Raw genomic sequence first — 10,000 nt, forward strand, 5'->3', positions numbered from 1 at the left:
GCCCCGCCCTGCCAGCGGGAAGGGGGGAGATCCGCCCTGCCAGCGGGAAGGGGGAGCCCCGCCCTGCCAGCGGGAAGGGGGGAGCCCCGCCCTGCCAGCGGGAAAGGGGGAGATCCGCCCTGCCAGCGGGAAGGGGGGAGATCCGCCCTGCCAGCGGGAAGGGGGGAGCCCTGCCCTGCCAGCGGGAAGGGGGGAAATCCGCCCTGCCAGCGGGAAGGGGGGAGCCCCGCCCTGCCAGCGGGAAGGGGGGAGATCCGCCCTGCCAGCGGGAAGGGGGGAGATCCGCCCTGCCAGCGGGAAGGGGGGAGATCCGCCCTGCCAACGGGAAGGGGGAGATCCGCCCTGCCCGGGGGGAAGGGGGGAGATCCGCCCTGCCAGGGGGAAGGGGGGAGATCCGCCCTGCCAGGGGGAAGGGGGGAGAACCGCCCTGCCAGTGGGAAGGGGGTAGGCCCTCCGGGCTAGCGGGAAGCCCCGCTGAGCCAACAATATAGAGTTCCTGTATCTAGCTTATTTTTAAAAAGACATGAAGACCTTTTGGAAATTGCTAACAAGCTCCTAAAAGTCTTCAAGAAGTCTTCAAAAAGTCTTCAAGAAGTCTTCAAAAAGTCTTCAAAACTCCTCTAACTCCTTGTTCGACTCCAATTTGTCTTTCGTCATCAATAGGAAAGTTGAATGCTTTCCTGTCAGAGCTCCAAAAGATTCTTAGTCCCTCTGTTAGGAGATATATGGAATACTAGTACATTCTCAAATCGACTTTAAATTGTCATTCGTGTCAAGCAGAAATGTTAGAAAACATAAAAAGATACTTGTGACTTTTATTGACCAACCCAAATTTGCAAGCTTTTTTCACCGACTCACCATGAGGCTATTAAAAAGGAAACAAGATTTCCGTTTTGCAGAAAATGCTTTGGTGAAAGTTAAGAGAATTGTTGAGTGTGCGACTTTGAAAGAAAACCAAAATACCTCGTCATAAAGGGATCAATGACAAGTGGAATCAGGAAGGCAGTCATGAAAAGCAAAACGAGAATATTGAAGACTAATAACTGATTTACTTGAAAGAATTCGGAAAGAAAATACAGGAAGAAGGAGGAGACAGGAAGGAGAACGGGAGAGAAGAAATAAAGAATCCGAAAAGGAGAACTAGTGATTATTTGTTGATCAGTTTACGATAGGGCGGATTTGAAAGGAGAAAGTAAAGTCGCTAATGTTGAAGATCCAAAAATAAGGATTGTGCAGAATAAGGCGGAAACTGCACAGAAGTAGAGAATATTGAAGGACTAGAGAAAGATCGAGAATTCTTCAGTCTGAAGTAATTTTTTTTTCTCTCTAAAAAGGGAAGGACTTCTGAGAGGACGTCTTCCTTTTGGAAATTCCTAACAGGCTCCTATCCGGAATAGTCTTCAAAAATTCTCCCAACTCGTTGTTCGACTCCAATTTGTCTTTCGTCATCAATAGGAAAGTTGAATGCTTTCCTGTCAGAGCTCCAAAATATTATTAGTCTCTCTGTTAGGATGAATATGGAATACCGGTGCATTTCCAAATCGGCTTCAAATTGTCATTCATTCTGAGCAGGAATGTTAGAGAAGTTAAGAGAATGATTGAGTCTGCGACTTTGGAAGAAAACCAAAATACAAAAAGGAATCAACGCCAAGTGGAATCAGGAAGGCAGTTATGAAAAGCTAAAGAAGAATCTTCAAGACTAATAATGGATTTATTTGAAAGAATTCGGGCAGCAAATACAGGAAGAATAGGGAGACAGGAAGGAGAACGGGCGAGAAGAAATAAAGAATCAGAAAAGGAGAACTAATTATTATTTGTTGATCACTTTACGATTGTGCGGATTTGAGATGACAAAGGCGGAAACTGCACAGAAGTAGATAATTTTGAAGGATCAGAGAAAGCTAAAATTCTTCAATCTGAAGTAATTTTTTTTCCCTCAGATTTTATAATCCAAATCAAATGTCGATGATATCTACTTTCTATGGATTTTTTTACTCAAGTGATTGAATTAGAGGTTCGTATCATCGAAAAGTCTGCTCAATATTTTGTTAAAAAAATGGTAGAACTGTTTTTAATCACATACTTTTATTTAGGTAAGAAATTTGATTAGATATTTTTTTTTCACATTTTAAAAGTTGTGAATGGGATGATGGTGATTGGATGTTGTGAAAACTGCATAATTTGTGCAAATAATTTCTATTTCAAAGGTGCAATTAGGAACCCGGAATGTCAGGTGATGTGTTGGAAAGATATTCGATAGTTGACGAAAAATATATGTCAGTGAACAACCCGACATTCAAACATTCATTATTCTATTAATACAAAAAGTAAATTCTTTGATATAATGGTATACACATGCTATATAAAAACACATATATCATTAATTTCAATGCAAATACATACAATCCTTATGACAAATATATACAATTATTTTGCTTTAAGAAACAACTATTGTCTCGCTTCCATTAGTTTGAAAGTCCTTGGTCAGCCACGCCCACCGATTAATCTCTCTCTCTCTCCCCCCCCCCCCCCTCTCTCTCTCTCTCTCTCTCTCTCTCTCTCTCTCTCTCTCTCTCTCTCTCTCAGGCCTATCCCATTTCCTATTATCAAGTTTTGCTAACCTTGATTTAGTTGATCGTTTCTAGGTTTTGTGTTCAAATCTATACTAGACTTAAAGGGCTATCTTTGCGCAGAGGTAAATTTAAAGACATCCATTAACAATTCGATTTTGATAAAATCTCTCTCTCTCTCTCTCTCTCTCTCTCTCTCTCTCTCTCTCTCTCTCTCTCTCTCTCTCTCTCTCGGCATCAAATTCATTGAAATATTAGATATTCGGAAGTGTATCCCAAGATATAAATTATTTGTAAGTTTAGATTTAGTCATCTCAGCACATGCAATTAAAGGCTTAGTTTGATCTTAAGCGACTCTATACCACCAATACATTAAAAGCCAAGTTAAAAGAAAGTTGGAAATAACCGCGATAAAAGCACAAGATGAAACATGGCTTTTTATTTAGATTTTTAGAAAATATTCTTGGAAAAACCTTAATAGAAACAATTTTTGTATCCAACTCATACATTTTTCTCATATTCCAATAGAGGACATATAATTGCCTCATTAGTAATAACTGAACTCTTACTGTAAAGGGGGGGGGGGGGGTTCCTTGCCTGTTTTTCCACCAACCAGACAGAATTGGTTTTCTGCATATTTGTTCTTCGTTTAAGAGGGCGGGTCCACTCGTTGTCAGCGAATTTTCAAAAAATCAGTTTTTAATCTGAAAATGGTAAGCCTTGTTTAGTAATTCATACCAACAGTCTTCGTTTAGTGTTAAGGTAAAAGGTTGAATTCATTTTGCATAAATTAATTTTGTTACTAAGTGATGTTTACCTTCATGGGGAAATTTCTGGTGACATTATCATTTTGATGAAAAAGTGAATTTTCAAAAAATTGTTTTTAATCTGGAAATGGGAAGCCTTATTAAGTAATTAATACCAAAAAGTCTTCGTTTAGTGTTAAGGTAAAAGGTTGAATTAATTTTGCATGAATTAATTTTGTTACTAAGTGATGGGAAAATTTCTGGCGACATTATCATTTTGATGAAAAAAGTGAATTTTCAAAAAATTCAGTTTTTAATATGAAAATGTGAAGCCTTAATACCAAAAAGTCTTCGTTTAGTGTTAAGGTAAAAAGTTAAATTAATTTTGCATGAATTAATTTTGTTACTAAGGATTTTTACCTTCATGGGGAAATTTCTGGCGACATTATCATTTTGATAAAAAAAAAAAAAAAAAAAACTTGTCATCACTGATCCACATGATTGAATAAATCGTCAACAATGTCTTTCATATTTGGTTGACTAAGCAACTTGAATCGAAGGCGTGACTATAATTGTAAAAATTAGCATAATTTTGACTTATAATTGATCAGTGCTTCTGTTTTTTAACCATGAAAAAAAATGAGTGGAGATGCTTCAACAATTATAATTTCAATTTAACTTGTTGTAACAAATTTTAATTGATTGTTCACATTTGATATTGTGGTAAAGAATGGTTCAGATCAATGTTTATAAACCGAATTACAAAAATAAGTTTTTGTTAAATTTGCTCAAATTGATGATGATTATTATTAGTTTTAATATATTATTATTATTATTATTATTATTATTATTATTATTATTATTATTATTATTATTGTTGTTGTTGGTACGATTATTATTATTATTATTATTGTTGTTGTTGTTGTTGTTGGTACGATTATTATTATTATTAAATTTAGTTAATATATGATTGTTTAATTGCTAGCGAAAATGAAAATCGCTATAAGAAATGGACGAGTGCTGGCTAGCTTGTTGTTTTTCTCTATACGTTTAATGGGGACTGGGCCATAATAACTTGCGGATCAGTCGACTTAAATGGGAAATGTGTTTTTCACTCTTTAAGTCCATTGTTTACATCTGACAGACTGAAGGGGGACTTACTGCCAGGGTCAGGGTTGCCAGGTTTTCTAAATATATAAAAGGCCAACTTCCATTCAACTACAGTTTGGTAGAAAAGGCCAAAAGTGTACCATTCAAGTCCAACCTTTTTTCATGATGTTACTCAAGGCCAACCAATTTCAAAAGGGCCAAATTTGAGGCTTTTGGCCTGAAAAAAGGCCAACCTGGCAACCCTGCCCTGGCGTTGCCAGATTATTTCGTCTGGATTATCGTACATGAGCCTTAAAATTGTCGTTTTTCAACCAAAATTTTCGTGCAGTTTCAATATAATTATTAGAGAGTTACATGATTGACTTATTTCAAAATATTTTAGTATAACTGGTTAATTAAACACACATATGTATATACCTAATATATGTATCGTACATTGTACTGGACCTAACATAATCGTTCATGTACGATAATTATCGTACGAATGGCACCCATGCTTACTGCGCATGCGTGTTTTCCCATGGATTGCGGAGCTTTCTGTGCATCTACAATGACGTATTTGGCAGGTGGTTCTTTTAAACCAATTAACAGCTTACAATGACTTCTTCATAAGTTCCCGGATGTTGTTCTACAACAGCCATTTTTTTCCTACCTTCGCCTTCAGTTTTAAGTTAACCACCATCTCGTAAAGGTGTCTCGAAGAGTGAACTTAAGGGAAGCACATCATGTATTTCGAAATTGAGTGTAATTTCGTTTATGTCGGCAATTGATCACGCGATGGAAATGCTCTTCATTCAGTGTAAAGCTATTGTTACTCATGTGTGAAATTAAAGAATAACAGCGAAGTAAGGCCTCAAAGGTCCGATTCTGACTTAATTTTCAAGGAAGGCCAGCACATTTTCTACTGCAAAAAGCTTTTGTGAAACCAGACACCTTTAACCTTTAAAGATTGCCAAGAAAAAAAGGCGATGATGTCAATCATAAGGTAAGGAATTAGTTGTGATTTACTTTTTCATAATGGAAGGATTTATTTGTGATTTACTTTATCATAATCTAAGGATTTATTTGTGATTTATTTTGTTTGTGACCTAGGAAGGGGGTGTCCGGCTAGCGGTTGTGACCTGGGAAGGTTTGTGACCTGGGGAGGGGGGTCCATGGTGCTTGCCCCCCGGGTATGTGTTGTGACCTGGGAAGGGTGGGTCCGGGGAGCTTTCCCCCCGGCTAGGGGCTGTGACCTGGGAACTACTAGGTTAGGTTAGGTGGGTTTGTTAGGTTCTGTACTTTTTACAAATCTTAAAAGTTAATCACGTTTTGGCCTATTTCCAGCCATGTACATGAACCATATTTATTATTTATTATTTATTATTATTTATTGTTGTTGTTGCTATTATTCCATATGTTAATAATTGTGGCTTTTCCTAAAGAAATGCATAAATCTATTTAACCAGATACTATAAATACCTTTTTATGTAGTTGGGTCCATACATGAACTTTACTTTTATTTCACGGGCTGTTTTCCTAGTCCTTTGACAAAGGGGAACCTTAAGCACTGCACGACCTACAAGGGCTGTTTATCGTATGGAGACTAGGGTATTTTGCATAACACATTTCATGTTTGTCACATGCTTTCGTTTTGAGTCGTAGCCACGATTTAGGTTTCGTCTTTTTCCCTGCAATTCTTAATATGTTGGTGGCAGCTTTCAAGAAAAACCTGAAGACTTCTCTCTTTGGAATGTGTTATAATAGTAATCTGAAAACTATTAAGCCTGAATACAAATGCTAGCGAATAACTGAAAAGATACAGAGCAAAATATTAACTGGAGAGTAATTATTTTCACACACCAAGGCCCGCCTGAACACTCTTAGTGTCTGATGGACGGCGAGAAATAAACCCCTAAAAGTAAAAGTAGAATCGTAAGAAGTTTGGGCGAATTTGTGTGATTCTGATATTTATGAATAAATATTTATGGTATAGCATTTATTGATACGACTTAATTTGTATTAAGCTATTGTCAAGCATTTTTTTATTATTCAGTAGTAGAAAGTATTACTCGGTTCATTAGTTGGATCATAGTCCGTTTTACGACAAATCATGCAAAAGTGTTTTCAACATATTAGCTCATCATTAACAAGACAGGCCTCGTCGTCAGTGTTTTTTTTTTTTTTTCCAAATTGGTTTTTAATCTGAAATTAGGAAGCCTCATTTCGTTTAATGTAAAGGTAATAAGTTAATTGTGTTTTGCATGTATCAAATTTTGAATTAATAACTGATGTGTAATTTGTGTTGAAATTTCCATCATTAACAAGACAGCCCTATTTGTTGTCAGTTTTTTTTTTTTTTTAAACTGGTTTTTAATCTGAAATTAGGAAGCCTTATTTCGTTTAATGTAAAGGTAATAAGTTAATTATGTTTTGCATGTATCAAATTTTAAATTAATAACTGATGAGTAATTAAGTGTTGAAATTCCTAAGGCAATGTCATTTTGATGAACCATAGGTGGTTATTAGTGATCCACAAATTGCATAAAGCGTCAATACTGTCTTTAATACTTCGTGGACTAAGCAACTTGAATTAAAGGAGTGACTATGAACTCTTTGTGTACAACATTTCATTTTTAACTAGTTCAGATTTTTTTTTGATACGGTCGTGGTAAATGGTAGTGTTTTATAAAAAGTTTATTTGACATTTGTTCTATATAAGGATATATGATGTTTTAATTGATCTACAATAATCAACAACAAAAGTATTTTGAGTTTTCTAAGGGTAGTTAAGAAGGACCAGTATTTCTTACTTGTTTACTTGTTTTGGGTTTAAATCCAACCCTCCACTGAAGTCGAGTGAACTACTTTTCGGGCGGGTCCATATCAATCATGTAACGAAACATTTTCATTATAACTTATACAATTCTTTGATTGTAGCATCTTCCAAATCATATGATCTTGTGAAAAGTAATGTCTTTAGTTTCTTCTGTTTAGTTATAATTCTGAAAATCTTTGTTGAGATGTTATAACAGTTATACCCTTTCTGAGTGGAGATATCTTTTACGTGGTGAAAGGGTTTGCTTATCACCATGATCAGCAAAGCTGTACTAGTCAAGGCCACTCATAATAGATTGGTTTGCTGTGAGTTATCAGACCAAAATCACCCACCACGAAAAGCGGTTAAACCCCCAGACATGAATTGACTTTTCTGAGGCCCTTGTCCTGTAGTGGATTAGAAACGGCTGCGTTTGTTATTGTATAAGTTATGGTTTTGTTCTTACTACGTACAAAATTGGCTGTATACAGATACTGAGGTACTTAATGAACTGAATGTTCCCATTTGCCAATGTGGTACAAAACTAATCAAAAGTGTTCGCACCTAAACACTGGCTCCACAACTGAGGAATGTAGCAGTGACACCCTGCACTATACTCAACTTTTTTAATGAGTTGCATTTGTACCGACTTGCAAAGGTGCCCTTTTAGCTCGGAAAAGTATCATGCTATCTGATTGGTTAGTATCATCTTGTCCAACCAATCAGCGATCATGAAACTTTTCCGAGATAAAAGGGGCACCCCTGCAAGTCCGTGCAAATCTGCCTCAATAAAAAGAATTGACTATAGTGTTACTCTTTTTATGAAATTGCTGTTTAGGAACAAAATTATAAAGTACGTGTCTATATTAAATCATGTTTATGTTTCTAGGTGGTGTAGGCTATCTGAGAAGTGTTGCTCATCTTGCAATAATCGTGGCTTTTCTTAAAACATAAATTGTCTTTTTTATAAGTTTTTTTTTCTGGTTCAGAGTCTGGTTAGAAGCCCAGCTCATGTTGGTTGCTGTAAATGGCATACAGTATAGTTTTGCCAATAGGTGAAGTAATAATGCTTTCGTTTTAAAACAGGTACGATTAAGGTTTTAAATTTATTTCCGTTTTATTTTCACTGAGATATTAACTATCATTTTATTATTTTTTCATATGTTGGTTGCAGAATCGTAGCAGGTTAACAAATTTTTATTATAAATTTAGATTAGTTTGTATCAATGATCCACACCAGATTAACTGGGAATCTACTGTATCTATCTAGGTGCCATGGACTCGACGTGGGCTGTCAGTTGCCTCCACCTGATTCTGTCTCTAGCTCTCTCTATAATTCTAATTGTTCTAGCTATTACATTCCCCCCCTCTAAATCGTCCAGTAAGCTGTCCAAAACGTTTTTTCTTTTCCGGCCTCTTGCTCTACTTCCCTCAATCTTACCCATAAGGCCCTAAAGTTCGATATTTTCTTATTACGTGTCCCAGAAATTCCATATGTTTCCTCCTTATCACTTTTAGAAGTGATTCTCTCTCTCTCTCTCTCTCTCTCTCTCTCTCTCTCTCTCTCTCTCTCTCTCTCTCTCTCTCTCTCTCTCTCTCTCTCTCTCTCTCTCTCTCACACACACACACACCATGGGACCTTGAACATTCTTCTGTAAAACCATAACTCAGCTGCATTTATTTAATTTTCCAAGTTCTTGTTTAATGTCCACGTCTTTGGACGCCACGTAGGAACGTTTCCAATAGGCCACCACAACCTATATTAATAATTATTCTTTCCTATTACCATAAACTCCAGTTTTATTTTCATTTATTTGTAGTTGTTTGCCATCCATTCCCTAACACTAGTAAGAACTTATTTTAAGATATCATCTGTATCATTAGTGACACTTATGGAGAAGTGAAATTATGCACCATCGACAGAAAAAAAAAATTGCTCTTCACTCCATGTCACTGTGATGATTTTTGATTGAATAATATAAATACAAAATAGGATTAAGATTACGACTGGGCCTAGTACACCTTTCTGCATAAAAATTTCCATTTTGTACACAATAGCCTTTGTTAACTCGAGAATAGTTACTCAAGGTTTCAAGTTAATGGAGCCAAGATGTAGCCTACCTCTACTGTAGGTTATAAAGCTTTCTGATATGCGACCCTAGATGATATAACAAGCTGCCACTGGATATCAGAGAAAATGGGGATATTAAGTCTTTCGAGAGGGAACTAAAGACTTTCTTGCATTTTAAGGGCTTCGGTGAAGTGGATTGGAAAATTAATGGGTAATACGCTCTAAGGTACTAAAGGATATATAGGATAAAATGATCTTGTAGGTCCTGTAATGAGTAGGGTTTCTGTGTGTGATAGGACCAGGATACAACCCTCTAAGTAGAGTAATCAATCTTAGATATTAAAAAGTTTTCTCTTCAATACTAATGAAGCGTAATTCGTATACAATAACTGTCCAAAGCAGCACGTAGAATAAACTCAGGATGCTAGATTTATCTTCCATAATTACCTGTAAATCATTTAAAAAAAAGTACTGCTTATAGTTATCTGAGTATAATATAATTGTCTATATTATGGCTGCTTATCCATGAATACAGTTCAAGAATGACATATTCTAGTACTTTTGATCTGAATGATATATTTGAAATAGATTTATATTTAGGTTAAAGTAATGTTAGTCACTTGTCCCTATCCAGAAAACGGAAGAAACAAATGAAGTGATTCGACTCTCCGAAGTGTTGTTACGTAGTTGCTTTAGTTTGCCGAAG

This window comes from Palaemon carinicauda, chromosome 39, assembly GCF_036898095.1.
Source record: "Palaemon carinicauda isolate YSFRI2023 chromosome 39, ASM3689809v2, whole genome shotgun sequence".
Taxonomy (NCBI): domain Eukaryota; kingdom Metazoa; phylum Arthropoda; class Malacostraca; order Decapoda; family Palaemonidae; genus Palaemon; species Palaemon carinicauda.